The sequence below is a fragment of the Impatiens glandulifera genome, chromosome 8 (genome assembly GCF_907164915.1).
Source record: "Impatiens glandulifera chromosome 8, dImpGla2.1, whole genome shotgun sequence".
In the NCBI taxonomy this organism is placed as follows: domain Eukaryota; kingdom Viridiplantae; phylum Streptophyta; class Magnoliopsida; order Ericales; family Balsaminaceae; genus Impatiens; species Impatiens glandulifera.
Window position 1 is genome coordinate 9,842,609 of NC_061869.1, and position 23,412 is coordinate 9,866,020.

Sequence of the window (23,412 nt, forward strand, 5' to 3'; positions counted from 1 at the left end):
GATAAAATAAAAATAGATTTCAGAACTATACCCATATTTGGATTTAGCTTAATTTTAAGCATATTATTTTCTGAAATGCCCTCAGGATCCGAGAAAAATGAATTTTCTTTCAAAACAATTTTTTTTGCACCAATTATATCCTTAGTTAATTTTTTTTAGCAATTTATTTTGCCCTACTTGTCTCGTTCTATTGCATTCCATTTTAAAAAGCAAAAGATATATCAAGATTAACTATAACCACATAAATAAATTATGTAATTTAAGAAAGTATTTTAAAAAAAAATACTTTTAAAATCAAGTGCAAAACAGATTTTAGTACAAAACGGATATAGATAGAGAGATAAGTAACAACATCTATAGATATTATACTATAGGTACCCGTATATCCGATATTCAAATTCGAGTATTTTAAATCGGGTTCGAGGTTGGGCATGGAGAGGGGGAAGAACTTCCGAAGAAGGTACCTGGTCAGGTACGGGTCGATGATGAAGAGGGTGTGAAACACAAACCCGATATTCGATTATATTAATATTTATTTTATTAAAGTTTAATGTGTGACTTTTCAAATGTTTCATCATTACAAATACAACATTTAATTTGATTTTATTCACACTCCACTCTAAGCATTGTCATAAATACTCTACACTCCAACTTTAAATATTTTATATTTCTAAAAATTATTTCTCTCCATAAATCTTCAACTCCAAACTTTTATTTAATAACAAAATATTATATTCTTTCATATTTAATCTCTATTTTTTTAATTATCATTCTATTTTTTTCACACTAATTTATCTTCAAGATTTACAAAAATTATTTCTCGATATTACTATTTTAAAATTATTTATAAAAGTTGTGTTTTTATTTTCAATATTTATAATTTTTTAAGTTTTTTAATCGAATAATGGAGTACCCGTTTGGGAGGGTTAGTTTCATTCTTCATGACTTGAAATTTTTGAACCAATTTTTTTTTTTATTTAAAAACTTAACTTTTTTTTAATATTGATTTAGATTATATAATATTATAGAATATACTTTAATTATATATATTAATAATTTTAATAATAATTTTTAATTCAAATTCAGACTTGTATTATACTCTAGTTTATGTTAATAAATATGTTCATTATATTATTTAACTAAATAATTTAAATAGAGGTATTAGATTTAAATTCTTATTGCTTTTAGATTTTTCTCTATAAAAAAAAGTCAATTTTATAACAATAAATATTTTCTACGATTAAATTTTGATACACTTATTCTTTTTATTAATTATGAATAAAACAATGGATAGAAAATACATAATTAATATCTACTTACATGTTTTCTCTTTTTTCTCTTCTACACATGTTATTTTTAAACTAAAATAAACTCAAATCTAAAATCATTATCAATAGTTCACCACAAATGATGAACATAAAAAAATAATAATAACTAAATAAATGATTTTCTTATACCTGTTATTTTAAAATTAAAATAAACTTACATTCACATAAATAATCCTTAAATAACTCATAAAATTTGTAAAAATGCAAAATCAATTTCAACACGTTTCTCTTATATTTGTCATTTTAAAATTATATTTGATATCAACTTTAAATGCTTTCCAAAGCTAGATATTATATTGACTTCACAAATGACAATAATGTAAATAAATTATAATAATAAATGTCAATTATAATATCTCTTTTTTTTTATCAATCAAATAATTATTTATTAAAGAAAATAATAAATTATTCCTTATTTAAATATTTTTATATTTTTATAATTTTATTATTAAACAAATTAATAGTATTTAAGTAATATATACTTAAATAACCATTTCTATATATAAAAAAAACTATAAAACTAGCACTTAGAATGAGAGTTGATGAATACTTATTATGTTTTTGTTTGCTAGATTTAGAAAGGGAAAAATGGAGAAAATTAATTTCTTTTTTAAAGTGATATTAGTTTTGAAAATTAATTTATTTTAATAATGGATTTAAGAGTAATTATAGTATAATATTTATAATGAAATCACCTTTATAATTCTAAAATCACTTTTTATTATAATTAAATTATTTAATATTTTAATTAAAAAATACCAACTTTAAACTATAAACCATTATTTTATTTTATTTTTCAATTTTTTATTATTAAAATATTTTAATTATATAAACATAATTAAATTATAAAATATATATAACCCTTTAAAATTATAAAAATAATATATATAACAAACTTAAATATATGTTAAAATTATATATATATATATATATACTTAAATATAAATTTTTTATTTTAAAAAATATTTAAAATTATATATATATATATATATATATATATATATATATATATATATATATATATATATATATGAGAAAATATTTACAAAAAATATTAATTATTTTTATTATGGTGTACTAAATCTTCAATAAAAAAAATACATCCTTAATATAAGAAGATAATTTATTTTATTTTTTAAAATAATGTATTTTTATTTAAGTATATTAAATATATTTAAGTTTGTTATATATATAATATTTTTATAATTTAAAAAAGATATACATTTTAAATATAATTAAATATATAATAATAAAAAAACTGGAAAACAAAATTAAGATATATGTTTAAGACCTTCGTTCATTTAGGCTACTTGTTGGGATTCTTTTGAAAATTATTTGAATATTGTTTTTAACCTAACTCAATATTTAAATTTAAACACTACTATATAAACATAATTCAATATTTCAATTTAAACACTGCTTTATAAACCTAAATTATTTCAAATTGTCCGGGTAATCATCGCTCAAATAATACTTATATAATTAACATTACTTAATATAATATTTTTGGCTAAAAATTTAGTAATAGATTTTAGTATATATATATATTATGGATAAAATTAATAATTTGAAAATATTTTATAATACAATTAAAGTAAATACTTATAAAAAAATTAACTAATTAAGGATGTTTTTTTATATACTAATTTTTTTTATGATGCTTAGATTGTTGAGTATTATTATTTGACAGGTTCTAACTCTAATGGTACCGGATTCATACTCGTGTTTTAATAAGCCTCAAAATTATTATTTTTAGATTCTTTGTAATTCCTTTTTTTTATATAATTAATAATTTTATTTATAAGTTTACCTTTTATATTATACTTTTTATCCTTTTAAAAATTATTTAAATGTATATTTTTATATTTAAAATAAATAAACTTTTAAAATTATATAACTTAGAATCATAATTAATTCTTGATAAAATAGATATAATAATTATTTTTAAAATATAGAGAGTTAAAATAATAAAAAAATAATAACAAGAATTACAAATAATATTGAAAAAAATAAATTAAAATAAAATATGATTTCAATTTATTATAAAATTTAAAATTAAAGTATATATTAATTATTAAAAAAAATTAAAATCAATTACCTTATTTAAAATTAATTAAATTAATATTATATAAGTTAGGTTTAGGTTTAGTTTTCTCTCCTTCAACCCTTAATCAACACAAAGCCGCCGCCATGGATAAAGTCCTTCAACCCTTAATCAACACAAAGCCGTCGCCATGGTTAAAGTCCTTATTTAAAATTAATACTATATAAGTTAGGTTTAAGTTTAGGTTTAGTTTTCTCTCAATCAACACAAAGCCGCCGCCATGGATAAAAGTCCTTATTTAAAATTAATACTATATAAGTTAGGTTTAGGTTTAGTTTTCTCTCTCACTTCAACTCTCATACCACATAGTGCTATTGATAGAAGTCTGCAGCACAATAGCACAACGGTTGTCTCTCTTTCATCTTCATAAGGGTGGAAACCCTAAATATTTCATTTCATTGATGCGGTAATTGTTAATTTTGATATCTCTTTTTTTAATTTGTTTCCTTTTGATGAATCTAGAAATTTCAAAATGAAATGTAATAGAGATGAATCAAGTAGGACAAATTAATTTGTCGGAAAGAAGTTTGATGTTATATATGCATATAATTGATGCAAGCAAATTTTCTTGTCGTGAAGCAATTCAGAAACTGGTATATTTAAAACTCAACTTCAATAGTTCTAAAATTTCATTTCTTTTAACCTAAATGTTTAAACTTACATGTTCATTTCCCTTTTGTCAAATAGATTGACTGTTTTGTTTTGAATAGTATATGTCTTAATCTATTTGCCAAAAGAGGTTGGACATTTTGGGTTTCAATATTTAGATTAAAAAAGACATTTCAGAACTATACCTTACCTATATTTGGAGTTAGGTTTTAAATATATATCATATTTTTGAATTCCTTCCTTTAGATATGGGAAAAGTGAATTTATTTTCACATTAATTTGTTTTGCACCAATTATATTCGTATAGTTTCAAATTATTTTTTTAGACAATTTTTTTTTGCCTATTAGCTTCGTCTTTATTGCATTCCATTTTAAACTTACTAGATTTTATTTGTAAAAGATTGAAACAAATGAAAGAGATATATCAATATTAACTATAACCATATCAATCAAATTTAATTTAAGAGAGTATTTTCTTTTTATAAAGTACCTTATTGATACCTTAATTATATATATATATATATATTAATAATTTAATAACATTTTTAATGTGTTTGTAAATATGTTCATTATATTATTTAACAAATTAATTTAAATAGAGGTATTATATTTACATTCATATTGTTTTTATATTTTTTTGAAAAATATAATTAATTTTATAACAATAAATGTTTTCTACTATTGAATTTTGATACACTTATTCTTGTTATTAATATTTTAATAATAAAAAACTTGAATAAAGAGAATAAATGTTTAAAGTTTGTATTTTGTATTTTTAATTAAAATATTAAGTCATTTATTAATTAAAAATAAACGAGAGAAATTACTATGCCAACTTATTTTTAAGATAAATGTTTAAAACCTTAATTCATTAAAGCCCAACTACTTGTTGGGGTTTTGTTTAAATATAATTTTGTGTTTGATCCTAACTCATTATTTTAATTTAAAGACTATTTGTGTTCTTAATTTATAAATTTATAAACTTTTATTCTTTAAAATATCAATAAATTATTTAAAATTTTCAAATAATTAAATGGTAATATAGTTCAAAAATACTTATATAATTAATACTTACTTAATATTAGTATTTTTGGCTAAAAGTTTAGTAGTATATTATATTATATATATATATATTCTGGATAACATTAATAATTTAAAAATATTTTATTATACAAATAAAGTAAATACTTATATAAATTTTTTTAACTAATATGAATGATTAGTTTAAGATTTTTTTTTGGTATAATATATATATATTTTTAATTTCTTCATTCCTTTTCGCATGAATTCAAAAAAGAAAGAATATGGATGATAGATGATGATTAAATGCTATATATATATATTATAAAAAAAATATTTATATGGAATCTTTAATTCTTCATTATTTTCAAGTTGCAAAATCATTTTATCTTAATAATCAACTAATTAACTAATACTCTAGTTTATGTGTTTATAAATATGTTCATTATATTATTTAACTAAATAATTTATATTGAGGTATTATATTTAAATTCTTATTGCTTTTACATTTTTTCCTATAAAAAGTCAATTTTATAACAATAAATATTTTCTACAATTAAACTTTGATACACAAAATAATTCACATGCATTTCTGACTACATCAACAGTCCATAGAATGGCATAAAATGGGTAGAAAATACATAATTAATATTTTCTTACATGTTTTCCCTTTTCTCTCTTCTACTTCTACGCACCATTATTCTTAAATTAAACGATTATTCTTAAATTAAAGTAAATTATAATCCAAAATCAATAATAATAGTTTACCACAAAGGATGAACATAAAAAAAATAATAATAAATAAATAAATAATTTTCTTATACCTGTCATTTTTAAATTAAAATAAACTTACATTCATATAAATAATCCTTCAATAACTCATAAAATTTGTAAAAATGCAAAATCGTCAACACATTTCTCTTCTTATATTTGTCATTTTAAAATTATATCTATATCAACTTTAAATGCTTTAAATTATATTTGTCATTTCTCTTTATTTTTATATTTATGTATTTAGTTTCATTATGAGCTGGTGGCCAAACATCTATTGGCCAAACCATAAGAGCCTACTACCTATCTCCTTGGCCAATACTTTTCTATTAGATAATATACAAAATGAAAAGGAAATGTAAATAAATAAATATGAATTCTAACTAACTAATTAACCCATTTCTATGAACAATTATGATAGTAATAAATATGATACACATTATAAAATAAAATATAATTAAAAATATTAACAATTATTATTATTATATGTATACATTCAATCTCACTCCAAAAGTTTTTAATCTAATTTTGGTTGATTCTTAATTTTATTAATAAAAATTTTAAGAGCAATAATTACAATTTAATTATTAAAAAATTTGATAGATTTTTCTTTTTGTAAAATACTATTGAGTAGATTTCTGAATTACAAACACAACAATTTAATAAAGGTAATGATCGAAGTTGAAATAAAAAAAAATTATGGTCAAAACGAGATTATAATTATTTATAAACGAGACCTACTTAATATATATATATGGATCCTTAGTCCAAAATATGGTCATCTTAAACTCTATCAACAAAAAGATCAACTCGGGTAATAATCTTACTAGACCCATACAAGTTTTTAACAACATTCTGCATTCTAATTGATCTCTAATCACTTTTCTTGCAATATTAATAAATATGTGTTATTAAACTATTTACGGGAAATTTCAAAATTTCCTAAGAGGTAAACTTTATTATTTCCCTCTAAACATTAATTTTGATACTTTGTTTTAAGAAATTTGACTCAATTTTTTTTACTACAATAAGTTAACAGTTTTGCAGTTTTGATCCTTAATCACTTTTTATGTTTAAAATGCTCATAGAAATAAGATTTTGATACAAATTAACCAATATTCACGATTTTTTAAAATTAAAATTAAATCAAATCATTTGAACGAAATATTTTTCTATAAACATGATCATACTGCGTATTTGAACTGATTTAACTCGCGTAACTTTAATTAATATTTTTTATATCGTTAAAATTATTGAATGATTATGATGTAGGGTCAAGTTAAGGTTGCCCCAATCCATTAAGTCTAATAAAGATGGATCTAAAAGCCTGTCAACACCTAAAAACTCGGGAAGGAGCATTTCTAAATCCACTTACCTTGTAATATTTTAGTTTTTTTATGTTTTTTATTGAAAAAATATATGTATTAAGTATGAGCGTGCTTATCATTTTTAATTCCCAAAATTTTAAATGTCGATGTCATTCGTTAGATTTTTAATTAAAAACCCGGTGATTATAATGTGCGGTACTAAAATTACAAAAATTTAAAAAGATAAATACATTTTCAATATTTAATACACATATTTTTATTAAAGAATAAAAAAATGAAAATATGCAATCAAATAGGGATTAAATTAAAATATTGCAATTAATTTGGACTTCTTCTAATGATTTATTTGGGAATTTTATAAAAAAAAATCAATTATAATATCTCTTTTTTTTATCAATCAAATAATTATTTATTGAAGAAAATATTAAATTATTCCTTATTTAAATGTTTTTATAAATTTATTATTAAACAAATTAATAGTATTTAAGTAATATATACTTAAATAACCATTTTAAAAAAAACAAAACTAGTTCTTGGATGAGAGTTGATGAATACTTAATATGTTTTTGTTTGCTATATATTTAGAGAGTGAAGAAATAGAGAAAAAAAAATATATTAGTTTTGAAAATTAATTTCTTTTAATAATGGATTTAAGAGTAATTATAGTATAATGTTTATAACGAAATCACCTTTATAATTCTAAAATCACTTTTTATTAAAATTAAGTTATTTAATATTTTAATTAAAAAATACTAACTTTAAACTATAAACCATTATTTTATTTTATTTTTCAATTTTTTATTATTAAAATATTTTAATTGCATAAACATAATTAAATTTAAAAATATATATAACCCTTTAAAATTATAAAAATAATATATAACAAACTTAAATATATCGTTAAAATTATTGAATGATTATGATGTAGGGTCAAGTTAAGGTTGCCTCAATCCATTAAGTCTAATAAAGATGGATCTAAAAGCCTGTCAACACCTAAAAACTCTGGAAGGAGCATTTCTAAATCCACTTACCTTGTAATATTTTAGTTTTTTTATGTTTTTTATTGAAAAAATATATGTATTAAGTATGAGCGTGATTATCATTTTTAATCCCCAAAATTTTAATTGTCAATGTCATTCGTTAGATTTTTAATCGTTAGATTTTTAAAAACACTGTGATTATAATGTGCGGTACTAAAATTACAAAAATTTAAAAAGATAAATACATTTTCAATATAATACACATATTTTAATTAAAGAATAAAAAAATGAAAATATGCAATCAAATAAGGATTAAATTAAAATATTGCAATAAATTAGGACTTCTTCTAATGGTTTATTTGGGGATTTTATAAAAAAAAAAATCAATTATAATATCTCTTTTTTTATCAATCAAATAATTATTTATTAAAGAAAATATTAAATTATTCCTTAGTTAAATATTTTTATAAATTTATTATCAAACAAATTAATAGTATTTAAGTAATATATACTTAAATAACCATTTCTAAAATAAAATAAAAAAAAATAGCTCTTGGATGAGAGTTGATGAATACTTAATGGGAGGTGCTTTTCCCACCCCTCCCATATTCCCACCCCCTCCCTCACTCCTTAATTAACTCCAAAATGACATATTTATCCCTATCACTAAGGATAGCAATTTGAAACCGTCCCGTGAAAACCGAACCGAATTGCCCCGTTTGGGACGGTTTTTCCCCGAAACCGAACGAGGATGGGGCGGGGATGGTATTTGTGTCCCCCGCCCCGTCCCGCCCCGATTTCACCCCGTTTTCACACCGATTCTGCCCCGAATACCATAAACATAATTAAATATATTAAATCATCAATATATTTATTTATTTACAATATTTTATAAGAGTATTAAAATTATTTCTTTATAATAATATAAAATTTTAATATATTACAATATTTATTATATTAAAAAATTAGTTTATATAATTTTATTGTATAATATTTATTTATATTTTTAAAATAAAAATTATTAACTGTGCCCGCGGAATTCCTAAACCGAAAAAAACCGAACGGGGCGGGGATAGTATTAAAAAAATCCCCGAAATTAAAACGGGGCGGGGATGGTAATTGCATTCCCCGCCCCGGAACCGCCCCATTGCCATCCCTACCTTCCACATTTATATTTTTACATTTCTTATTTTATTTATTTTACTTATTTTATTTTATTTAATTATTAAGTTTTTTTTATTAAATATAATTAATTAATTAATTTTTAATATTTTTTTAATTAAAAATACAAATATTATTATTTTTATATTATAATTATTTAAAATATATTAAATATAATATTATTAAATAAATATTATGATTAGATTAATTATTAATTATTATTTAATAGATAATTTTATTTATAAAAATATTAATAATTATTAATATTATGTTTGACTAATTATTAATATATAATATTATTAATTAAAATTAAAAATAATTATTAATATATAATATTATTAATTAAAATTAAAAATATTATATTTGACTAATTATTAATATATAATATTATTAATTAAAATATTATGATTAGACTAATTATTAATTATTATTTAATAAATAATTTTTATAAGTATTTTAATATATATATATATATATAATTAATATAATATAATAAAATATTAAATATTTATATTTTATGAAATTAGTACACATTTCAATATTTAATATATTTTAAATAATTATAATATAAAAATAATAATATTTTGTATTTTTAATTAAATAAATAAAGTTAAAAAATATTAAAAATTAATTAATTATATTTAATAAAAAACTTAATAATTAAATAAAATAAAATAAAATAAGTAAAATAAAATAAATAAAATAATAAATGTAAATATATAAAGGTGGTAGGGATAAATAAGTCATTTTTGAATTAATTAAAGAGTGAAGCGGGGTGTGAGAATATGGGAGGGGGTGGGAAAAACAATTTGCTTATTTAAATACTGTTTTTAACCTAACTCAATATTTAAATTTAAACACTACTATAAGAACCTAACTCAATATTTCAATTTAAACACTACTGTATAAACCTAAATTATTTCAAATTATCCTGAAAATCATCGCTGAAAAAATACTTATAAAATTAATATTACTTAATATAATATTTTTTGACTAAAAATTTAGTAATATATTTTAGTATATATATATATATATATATATATATATATATATATATATATATATATATATATATATATATATATATATATATATATATATATATATATATATATATATATATATATATATATATTATAGATAACATTAATAATTTAAAAATATTTTATAATACAATTAAAGTGAATACTTATAAAAAAAAAATTAACTAATATAAATTATTAGCTTAAGGATTTTTTTTTACATACTAATTTTTTTTATGATGCTTAGATTGTAGAGTATTATTATTTGACAGGTTCTAACTCTAATTATACCCCGATTCATACTCGTGTTTTAATAAGCCTCAAAATTATTATTTTTAGATTCTTTGTAATTCCTTTTTTTTATATAATTAATAATTTAATTTATAAGTTTACCTTTTATATTATACTTTTTATCCTTTTAAAAATTATTTAAATGTATATTTTTATATTTAAAATAAATAAACTTTTAAAATTATATAACTTAGAATCATAATTAATTCTTGATAAAATAGATATAATAATTATTTTTAAAATATAGAGAGTTAAAATAATAAAAAATTAATAACTAGAATTACAAATAATATTGAAAAAAATAAATTAAAATAAAATACGATTTCAATTTATTATAAAATTTAAAAGTTAAAGTATATCTTAATTATTAAAAAAATTAAATCAATTACCTTAATTAAAATTAATTAAATTAATACTATACAAGTTAGGTTTAGATTTCTCTCACTTCAACCCTTAGTTAACACAAAGCTGCCGCCATGGATAAAAGTCCTTATTTAAAATTAATACTATATAAATTATTAGGTTTAAGTTTAGTTTTCTCTCTCACTTCAACTCTAGTACCACATAGTGATATTGATAGAAGTATGCAGCACAACGATTGTCTCTCTTTCATCTTCATAAGGGTGGAAACCCTAAATATTTCATTTCATTGATGCGGTAATTGTTAATTTTGATATCTCTTTTTTTAATTTGTTTCCTTTTGATTAATCTAGAAATTTCAAAATGAAATGTAATAGAGATGAATCAAGTATGACAAATTAATTTGCCGAAAAGAAGTTTGATGCTATATATGCATATAATTGATGCAAGCAAATTTTTTTGTCCGGGTATTGAAGCAATTCAGAAACTGGTATATTTAAAACCATCTTCAATATAGTTCTAAAATTTCATTTCTTTTAAACCTAAATGTTTAAACTTACATGTTCATTTCTCTTTTGTCATTTGTCAAATAGATTGACTGTTTTGAACAGTATGTGTCTATTTGCCAAAAGAAGTATTTAGGAAAAGAGGTTGGACATTTTGGGTTTAAATATTTATGTTAAAAAAGACATTTTGGAACTATACCTTATATTTGGAGTTAGGTTTTAAATATGTCATTTTTTTTAATTCCTTCTTTAGATCTGGGAAAAGTGAATTTATTTTCATAGTAATTTTCTTTGCACAAATTATATTCATATAGTTTCAATTTTTTTTTTCAGGCAATTTCTTTTGCCCTATTAGCTTCATCTTTATTACATTCCATTTTAAACTTCCTAGATTTTAGTTGTAAAAGATTGAAAATAATCAAAGAGATATATCAATATTAACTATAACCATATCAATCAAATGTAATTTAAGAGAGTATTTTCTTTTATAAAGTACCTTATTATACCTTAATTATATATATATTAATATACTTAAATATAAATTTGTTAGTTTTAATATTATATATATATATATATATATATATATATATATATATATATATATATAAAAATAAGAGAAAATGAATTAAAAAACTTATTTTATTTTTATTATGGTCTACTAAATCTTTCATAATAAAAGAGATTTTTGAATACCAACAAAAAAAATACATACTTAATATAGATGTTAACAATAAATTCAAGAATTTGGTGTCAAATTTATAAAAAAATACAAATTTAACTTTTAAAAATATATCAATGTATATAATTTATTTTATTTATTAAAATAATATATTTTTGAAGAATGATAATACTTAAGAATTTAAAAAATGAGAGGTGAGAAAGAATAATGTGTCACGTCACTAAAAAAATGATGAGAGTTTTTTTAATAAATAAGATTGAAAATTTTTTTCAATAAATAAGATTGATAAAGTAATCATTCTCAAAATATTAAGTTATTTAATAATAAAAAATTAAAGAGAAAAATTATTATATATGGGTGTAATTTTAGGGTTAAATATAATAATAATTTATTCATAAGATAAATGTTTAAAAAAGGAAGGTCCAACTTTGGTGGGATTCTTTTGAAAATAATTTAAAATATAGTTTTACCCTAACTCAATAATTCTATTTAAACACTAGGATATAAATCTAAATTATTTTGTCATTTATTATAATTAAATTATAATCATCACTCAAGAAATACTTATTTAATTAATATAATATTTTTGACTACAAATTTAGTAATAGATTGTATTATATTATATATTATGTATAAATTAATACTTTAAAGTACAATATTTTTTTTTACAGTTTCTGTATCCCGTATCTGACCCATTGACCCGGTTTCTAATAAGCCCTCAAATTATTATTTTTAGATTATTTGTAATTTATTTTTATCTAATTAATAATTTAATATCTAAGTTGAATTGATAAAATAGATATAATAATTATTTTAAAAATATAGAATTAAAGTAATAAAAAAAATAATTATTAAAATTATAAATAATATTAAAAAAATGAAATATGATTTCAATTTATTATAAAATTAAAAAGTTAAAAGTTTATTTTAATTATTATATTTAGATAAAGCAATACACTTATAAATAAAAATTAATTAATTTAATATTATTTTAAGCTAGGTTTAGGATCTAACCCTAGTTGATAACATATAGCTGCAATCGCAATCCAATCGATAGAAGTTCTCCATTTAAAATAAAATAATTTAATACTATATAAGTTAAGTTTATGTTTAGTTTTCTCTCACTTGAACCCTCAATTCATAACTTGCACTCATAACACATAGTTCGTAGCCTCTCTTTCATCTTCCGAACATAGAATTTAAACCTTAAATGTTTCATTTTAATAATGTGATAATTGTTAATATTGATATATCTGTTTTTTCAATTTGTTTCCTTTCATGAATTTAGACATTTCAAAATATAGTGTAATTATGGATGAGACAAGTGACTCAAACAAATTATTGAAAAAGATGTTTGCAGCTAAAGATTGAATTGATGTAAGAAAATTTGTTATGAATGAAATTCACTTTGAAGAAATTCAAAAATTGTTTGTTTAAAACCTACTTTAATATATCATGAAATTTCATTTTTTTTAAACACTAAAGGTTTAAACCTTAAATATTCATTTTGCATGAGTTTCAACATTTAAGTTAAAAAAAATGACATTTTAGAACTACCCATATTTTGAGTTAGTTTTTAAACTTATTTTCGTAGTTTCTTTTGTCTTATCTGCCTCATCTATATTGAATTCTATTTTGAACGCTCTAGATTCATACAAGAAGGAAACAAATCAAAGAAATATATCAAGATTAACGATAATCACATCAATAAAATGTAATTTAAGAGAGTATTTTTATAAATTATCTTTAACATCTAGTGCAAATGCAATTTTATTATACCAAAGACATAAGAACAATTCATTATTTTTAATAGTTAAGATTAAAGAGTACTGTTGAGATACATCAAAATTAAAGGTAGACCACATCAATGAAATGTAATTTAAGAAAGTAAATTACATTTAAGATCAAGTACAAAACCAAATGAATCTGCAATAAAGACATTGATAAACAAATTTATAAAGTATAAAATAGCATCCATTAGAACATAAATTATTCAGAAAATGGTAAAAAATACATAATTAATATGGACTTACATGTTTTCTCTTTTACCTGTCATTTACAAATTAAAATAACTCAAAATCCACATATCTCTCGATACATTCTAGCTAAAAAAATTGATGAACATACATAATCAAATCCACACAAATCATCCCATATCAACTGTTCATGACAAACTTACATGATTGATTGTCTTATGCCTATATTTTTAAATTTAAATAAACTTACATTCACATAAATAATCTTTCAAATTGGTATAAATGTAGAATCAATGTCAACAAGTTTCTCTTAGACATCATTTAATGAAAGGGTTTAGGTTTTTGGGATAAATCCAATTTTTATCTCAAAACTCAAATATTTTATCAACCATCAAATCAAATAATTTTATCATTTAAATACTAAAACTATCTCTAATTTTTATCCTCTAATTTAAAAATCAATTTTTTTTCTAATTTTTATTAGACAAAAATTTTTAAAATAAAACCCCAAAAAATATTTTCTATGTCATTGTTATATCTGATCAACTTTAAATGTTTTCCAACTATATTATATTGACTTTACACAAGACATAATGACATGTCAGAAGAGGAAGATACTTTCTTTTTCTTTTTATGTATTTAGTTTATTGTGATCTGGTGGAAAAACATCTATTGGTCAAACCATGAGAACCTATCTATTTCCTTGGCCAATACTTTTCTATTAGATAATAAATAAAATGAAAAGTATATTTAAAAAAATAAATATGAGTTCTAACTATCTCATTTCTATGAACAATTATTATATTATTAAATATGATACGCATTATTAAATAAAATTAATAAGTATTATTATTATTAACTAATTACCCATTCTGTATGAACAATTATGATATTAATTATAAATATGATACACATTCTAAGTATAAAATTAAATTAAAAATAATAACAATTATTATTATTAATATATACGGTAGACATTCAATCTCACTTCAAAATTTTTTTAATCTAATTTGCTGATCATTTTTTATATTGTTATTTGAAATTGTTGAATAATTATGATAGAGATTTTGGGTAAATTAAGATTGACACAATCTATTAATCCATTAAGTCCAATAAATGACTAATAAAAATGGATATTGTTTACTAAATCTTCTACAATAAATAAATTTTTTGAATATCAACAAAAAAAAAAAATAATAATAATAATAAATAAAAAATAATACATCCTTAATAAATAATAAATAGGAGGGATACGATGTTTCATAGCATGACAATCTCCTATACCACAATTAAAAAAAAAAATTAGATGAGATTTGAGAGAGAGAGAAATAGAGAATTTATATGGTCAATTCTTTTTAAATAGCTGATCATGAATCCAATAAATTCGATAATTTGGTAATATGTTTATAGAAAAATACAAATTAATTTCTTAAAAATATATTAATATAGATAAATTATTTTATTTTTTAAATAATATATCTTTTTAAGTATATTAATATATATTAAATATATCTAAGTTTGTTATATATATATAATATTTTTATAATTTTAAAAAGATATACAGTTTAAATTTAATTAAATATATAATTAAAATATTTTAATAATAAAAAATAAAATTACATGATATTAAAAAAATACATAAAAAAATCAAGTATCACTTCACTACTTTTTTTTTATCACATCACTGAAATTATTAATAAAAAAAATATACTAAAATACCCTATATTTTAAATTATTATTTATTATTTTATTCATATATATATTAATACCCAGTATTTTTATAAAAAATAATAATCATGTTCTTAAAATAATTAAGAATTAATTTTTTTTTTTTCATTCTAATTTTTTATAAAACCACTAGCTCTTATACATGTAAAAATAAGATGCAGAATCAATATTGACACGCTTCTGACATGCATTAAAACTGTAAATGCTTTCCAGAGAGCTATAGCCTATATATTATCTGACATATATGGAGAGGGGGAGAGAGATAATTTATTTATTTTTTATTTTTTTTTGTATGTAGCTAGGCCGGTTTCATTGTACATATATTATATATTAAGGCCTTGTTCGGATTGGTTTTTTTTTTTAAATCTAGAGGGAGAAAAAAATAATAATTGGTGGTGATTTTGAGAAAGTGATGATTATTTTAGGTAAAAAGATTTAAAGGTTATTGATATATGTGAATAAACTAAAAAATAATAATTTAAAATAGAGAGTATTTTAGTATTTTGATTAATTAAATGAGTGATGTGATTGTTGAGAAGTGATTGATTAAAAAATTGGTTTTTGTTAGGTTTTTTTTAAAAACCCAAAGAAAACAAGGCCTAAGCTGTCCAAGGGGTAGGTCTGCTCAGCCATGGGCTGGTGACTCGAAATATAGCATGATTAGGGTTTCAAGTTTTTCACATGATAAGTGGCTAAACAAGTTTCAATATTCATTAATGGCCATCATATTATTGAAAATCTCATTAGTCTTAAAAAGAGAACCAATATTTTCTATTGTAACTTTTTAATTTTTTTTTTTAAATAATAAATATGAGTTCAAAATTTCTAAAGAGGTCATCTTTTTTATTTCTCAAAAAATGTTAAACAATAATATTTTCCATTCTTTTCATTTTGGTAGTTTGTTTAAAATACGTTTTTTTGGCTCTTAATAATTTTTGTCTTCCTCTTCCACATTCAGTTTTGATCTCTAATCATTTTTTATGTTTAAAATGCATATTAAGTAAGATTTTGATACAAATTGAACCAATACTCACGATTTTTCAAAAATAGATATTTTTTTATAAACATGATCATACGACGTATTGAACTAATTTAACTAATATATATTCATGTTAATGATTTATTTAAAGTAACTTTACTTGCTCATTTTTTTTAATAATGGAATGATATCTCTCATAATTTGAATTTATTGAAAGGATTGTCCCAATCCATTAAGTCCAATAAATGACTAACAAAGATGGACTCTAAAAGTCCATCAACACCAAAAACTCAAACTCATAAAAGACCTCTTCTAAATCCCCTTTCCTTGCAATAATTTTGTTTTCTTAAGTTTTTTTTTATGAAAATATGTGTATTAACTATGATAATGTGCTTATCTTTTTTTAATCTCTACAATTTTAATATGTATGTTATAATACATCGATTCGAGTGTTTAAAAGTCTTGTAAGAATTTCTCGCGATGTCATTCGTTAGATCTATGTTCTTGACGAGGTAAAAGTCTAATTGTCCAAAAACACCTATTCGACAAATGACATCACGAACAATCCACACAAGATTTTTAAGCACCATAATCCGATGATTATAAAGTGCTGTAGTAAAATTGCTAAATTTTAAAAAGATAAATACATTATCATATTTAATACACATGATTTTATTAAAGAATGAAAATATTGCAATTAAATGGGATTAGAAATGGTCGGTATCTAAGTTTTCATATGAGCGGGTGGTTATTTATATATTTTCTTTATATTTTGTAATTGTTGATTGACCTTTTAAGGGTTTTTTTGTTAGCTGTTTATTGGGTCCAATGGCTAGCTTGACCCAAGTCTTGATAATAATCAAGTAATATTTTTAAACAAAGTGAGACATTATATCAATAATTAAAAACATCAATTAACCTAACTTTATTAGTTTCAATAGACCTAACTTTATTTGAAATTAATCTTAAACATTAATATTCTCAGTCAAATTGATTTAAATTAAATTAATATGTTATAGCATTATTCCACATGTTCAAAATTACATGTGAAGTGGTCCTGTTGTAAAAAAATAAAAAATTAAGAAGACTGTTTCTTCAAATAAATAAAATTAAATGATTATGGTTTAAGTTTTGTCCTGAAATAAAGAAGTCTAAGCTCTTATTTTATTTTTTTCATTTATTTATAAATAAAATATTTTAATTATATAAATATAATTAAATTTAAAAATATATATAACCTTTAAAAATTATAAAAATAATATATATATATATAACAAACTTAAATACATGTTATATATATATATATATATATATATATATATTAATATAATTAAATATAAATTTATTATATTTAAAAAAAATTAAAATTATTTATATAAGAGAAAATAAATAAAAAATTAATAATTTTATTATGGTCTACTAATTCTTCCACAGTAAAGGAGGAAATTTTTGAATACAAAAAATATATATAGAAGTTACCAATAAATTCGAGAATTTGGTACCAAATTAATTATAGAAAAATACAAATTAAATTTTAAAAATATATTAATATATACATAATTTATTTAATTTTTTAAAATAATATTTTTTGTTTAATTATATTAATATATATATTAAATATATTTAAGTTCGTTATATATATATAATATTTTTATAATTTTAAAAAGATATACATTTTCAATTTAATTAAATATATAATTAAAATGTTTTAATAATAAAAAAACTGAAGAAAAAATAATAATTTGAAGTTGTTATTTTTAATTAAAATATTAAGTTATTTAATAATAAAATATAAAAGAGAGAAATTATTATATGTGTGTAATTTTAGGTTAGATATAATGATAATGTTTAAAACGTTAGTTCATTAAGGCCCAACTAGTTGTTGGGCTTCTTTTTAAAATAATTTAAATATTTTTTTACCCTAACTCATTATTTCAATTTAAATACTACGATATAAACCTAAATTATTTCAAATTATCTTATAATTAAATGGTCACTATCTATCAAAAAAGATACTTATATAATTAATATACTTAATATAATATTTTTTGGCTAAAAATTTAGTAATAGATTGTATTATATATATTATGGATAACATTAATAATTTATAATAAGTAAACTTTTAAAATTATATAAATTATAATCAAAATCAATTCTTGATAAAATAGTTATAATAACTATTTAAAAAATGTAGAGCTAAAATAATAAAAAATAATTACTAGAATTATAAATAATAATAAAAAAAATGATTTCAATTCATTATAAAATTTTAAAGTAAAAGTATATCTTAATTATTATACTTAAATAAAGCAACTTATATGAAATATTAAAATTAATTAATTTAATACTAATATAAGCTAGGTTTAGTTTTATCTATCGTTTCAACCCTAATTGATAACACATATCCGCGCCGCCATCAATAGAAGTCATATTATATAAGTTAGGTTTAGTTTTAGTTTTAGTTTTAGTTTTCTCACTTACTTCATTCTCACTTCAACCCTAAATTGATAATACATAGCAGCTAAGGGATAGAAGAGCTAAGGGATAGAAGAGCTAAGGGATAGAAGTGCGCCGGTTGCCTCTCTTTCATCTTCGGAACAACAGAGAGTTTAAAGCCTAAATGTTAGGCTCCATTGATGTGGTAATAGATTAATCTTCATCTATCGTGGTAATAGATTAATCTTGATATATCTCTTTATATCTCTTTTTAAATCTATTTCATTTTAAGCAAGTATGGCAAAAAAAAATACTGAAAAAAAGTTTGAATTTATAAATATAATTGATGCATGAAAATTTATTACAAAAACAAATTCATTTTGTCTAGATCTTGAAGGTATTCAAAAAATTGTGTGTTTAAAACCTAACTCCAATATATTTCTGAAATTTCATTTTTTTAAACCTAAATGTTTAAACCCTAAATGTTCATTCAACATCTTCTCCTTTTGTCATTTGGCAATTAGATTGACTGTTTTTGCCAATAAATCTTCTCCTTGTTGTTCTGTATGGGAGATTAAAATTGTTCTAGACAGTGTCTCCATCTATTTGCCAAAAAGAAGTAACATTTAGGGTTCACATTTTGATTTAAAAAAATTAGATTTCATAACTATACCCATATTTGGATTTAGCTTAATTTTAAGCATATTATTTTCTGAATCCCGAGATCTGGGTAAAATGAATTTGCTTTCAAAATAATTTTTTTTTCACCAATTATATCCTTAGTTAATTTTTTTTTAGTAATTTCTTTTGCCCTACTTGATTCATTCTATTGCATTCCATTTTAAATTCTTTAGATTTATCAAAGCAAAACAAATCAATAAGATATGTCAAGATTAACTATAACCACATAAATGAAATGTAATTTAAGAGAGTATTTAAAAAAAATATTTTTAAGTGTAAAATAGATTTTAGGGCAATATTTTTATACTAATTAATATATATATATATATAAATAATATATATATATATATAGATATAGATAGAGAGATATGAAACCACCTCTACATATATTATATTATAGATACTGTATGTCCATGTCTTATATACGTGAGTATCTGATAATCAAATTCGAGTATTTTAAATTGGGTTCGAAGTTGGGCATGGATAGGGTAAGAAGGTATCTAGTCGGGTACGGGGTTAATGAGTTAATGATTGAGAGAATGTGAAACAATACCTAATTATAGTAATATATTTTTATTAAAGTCTGTGTGACTTTTCAAATGTTTCATCATTACAAATATAACATTTAATTTGATTTTATTCACACTTCACTTTAAACATTGTCATAAATACTCTACACTCCAACTTTAAATATTTTATATTTCCTAAAAATTATTTCTCTCCATAAATTTTCAACTCCAAACTTTTATTTAATAACAAAATATTATTTTCTCTCATATTTAATCTCTAATTTTTTTTAATTATCATTCTATTTTTTTCACATTAATTTATCTTTAAGATTTACAAAAATAAGTAGGTAGTATGTAAGTATATTTTTATTTACATTTTTAATATTTTAATATTACTATTTTTAAATTTTTTATAAAATTTGTGTGTTTTTTAATATTTATAATCTTATAAGTTTTTTAATAGGATAATGAAATACCCGTGTGTGGAGAGTAGTTCGTTTCATTCTTCATGTCTGAAATTTTTGAACCAATTATTATTTTTTTTTATTTTTTTAAAACTTAACTTTTTTTTAATAATAATTTAGATTATAGAATATTATAGAATATACCTTAATTATATATATATATTAATAATTTTAATAACATTTTTTAATTCGAATTCAAAATTGTATTATACTCCAGTTTATGTGTTTATAAATATGTTCATTATATTATTTAACTAAATAATTTAAATAGAGGTATTATATTTAAATTCTTATTGATTTTACATTTTTCCCTATAAAAAAGTCAATTTTATAACAATAAATATTTTCTACGATTAAATTTTAATACCCTTATTTTTTTATTAATTAAGAATAAAACAAAATAACTCACATGTATTTCTCACTACATCAACGAGTCCATAAAATGGGTAGAAAATACATATTTAATATCTTCTACTTACATGTTTTCCCTTTTCTCTCTTCTACACACGATTATTCTTAAATTAAAGTAAAACTCAAATTCAAAATCATTATCAATAGTTCACCACAAAATGATAAACATGAAAATAATAATAAATAAATAAATGATTTTCTTATACCAGTCATTTTAAAATTAAAATAAACTTACATGCATATAAATAATCTTTCAATAACTCAAAATTTGTAAAAATGCAAAATCAATGTCAACAAGTTTCTCTTATATTTGTCATTTTAAAATTATATTTGATATCAACTACTTTAAATGCTTTACAGAGCTGGATATTATATTGACTTCACAAATGACAATAATGTAAATAAATTTCCCTTTATTTTTATTTTTATGTATTTAGTTTCATTATGAGCTGGTGGCCTAACATCTATTGGCAAAATCATGAGAACCTACTACCTATCTCCTTGGCCAATACTTTTCTATTAGATAATAAACAAAATGAAAAGGAAATGTAAATAAATAAATATGAGTTCTAGCTAACTAACCCATTTCTATGAACAATTATGATATTAATAAATATCATACACATTATAAAATAAAATATAATTAAAAATAATAACAATTATTATATTATACGGTATATATTCAATCTCACTCCAAAAGTTTTTAATCTAATTTTGGTTGATTCTTAATTTTATTAATAAAATTTTTAAGAGCAATAATTACTATTTAATTATGGGAAAATTTGATAGATTTTTTTTTAAATACTATTGAGTAGATTTCTGAATTACAAATGCAACAATTTAATAAAGGTAACGATCGAAGTTGAAATAAAAAAATTATGGTTAAAATGAGATTATCATTATTTATAAACTAGACCTATTTAACATATATATGGATCCTTAGTCCTTATGATTTAATTAGTTAAATAAATATAGTCATCTTAAACTCTATCAACACAATGATGAACTCAGAACATAATCTTACCAGACCCATACAAGTTTTCAACAATATTCTACATTTTAATTGATCTCTAATCACTTTTATTACAATATTAATAAATATGTGTTATTAAACTTTTTGCCGAAATTTTCAAAATTTCCAACACTAGTAGAAAAAAGGGTATTAGTAAGGGTTAAAACCGTTACTGAAAGCATCGAACGCCGTTACTGAAACTTATTTGTAACGACAAATAAAACCGTTACCAATCGTTACAAAAAATTACGTTACAGAAACTTCACAGGTATAAGTAACGGCGTTCGAAAACCGTTACTGATAGTCATGGAATAACAGTAACGGTTCTAGCCGTCTAAAAAACCGTCACAGAAACAACACGAGCATCTGTAACGGTTTTCGAAAACCGTTACAGATAGTAATTGGATAACAGTAACGGTTTTAGCCGGATAAAAACCGTTACTGAAAGACTGTTTTTATTTGTAACGGTTTTCGAAAACCGTTACAGATGCTCGTATTGTTTCTATGACGGTTTTTTATTTCTTAAACCGTTATAGTTAGATTTATAGTAACGGTATTTGAAATTATTTAACCGTTACTAAACCCTAATAATTTTTTTTTTTTACAAATTTTTACCTATTTAAAACCTCAATCAATAACCAATAACCAAAAACCAAAAAGCACACAATCATCAATAACCAAAAACCCAAAACTACAATCATTAATTTAAAACAATAATCATCCACAAACTACAATCCATCCAAAAACTATAATTCATCCAAAAACTACAATCATATCACAAATTCACAAAAACCATTAATTAACGTAATTCAAATTATATTTCAACTAACCGGAATTGAAGTGGGAAAGCAACGATCACGAGGAAGAGGATCATCTCTAAGTAGGAGGGGCATCATCTCGAGTGGGAGGGGCAGGTGGAAGTTGATCACGGGGAATCCTGGATAATAAGAAGTTCATCGTCGATCTCAGCTCAAGCATCTCATCCCGCATTCTCTCACGCTCCCTTTGAGCTTCTTCACGTTCATCCTCACGCTGCATCAATAACTCTTCGCGTTCC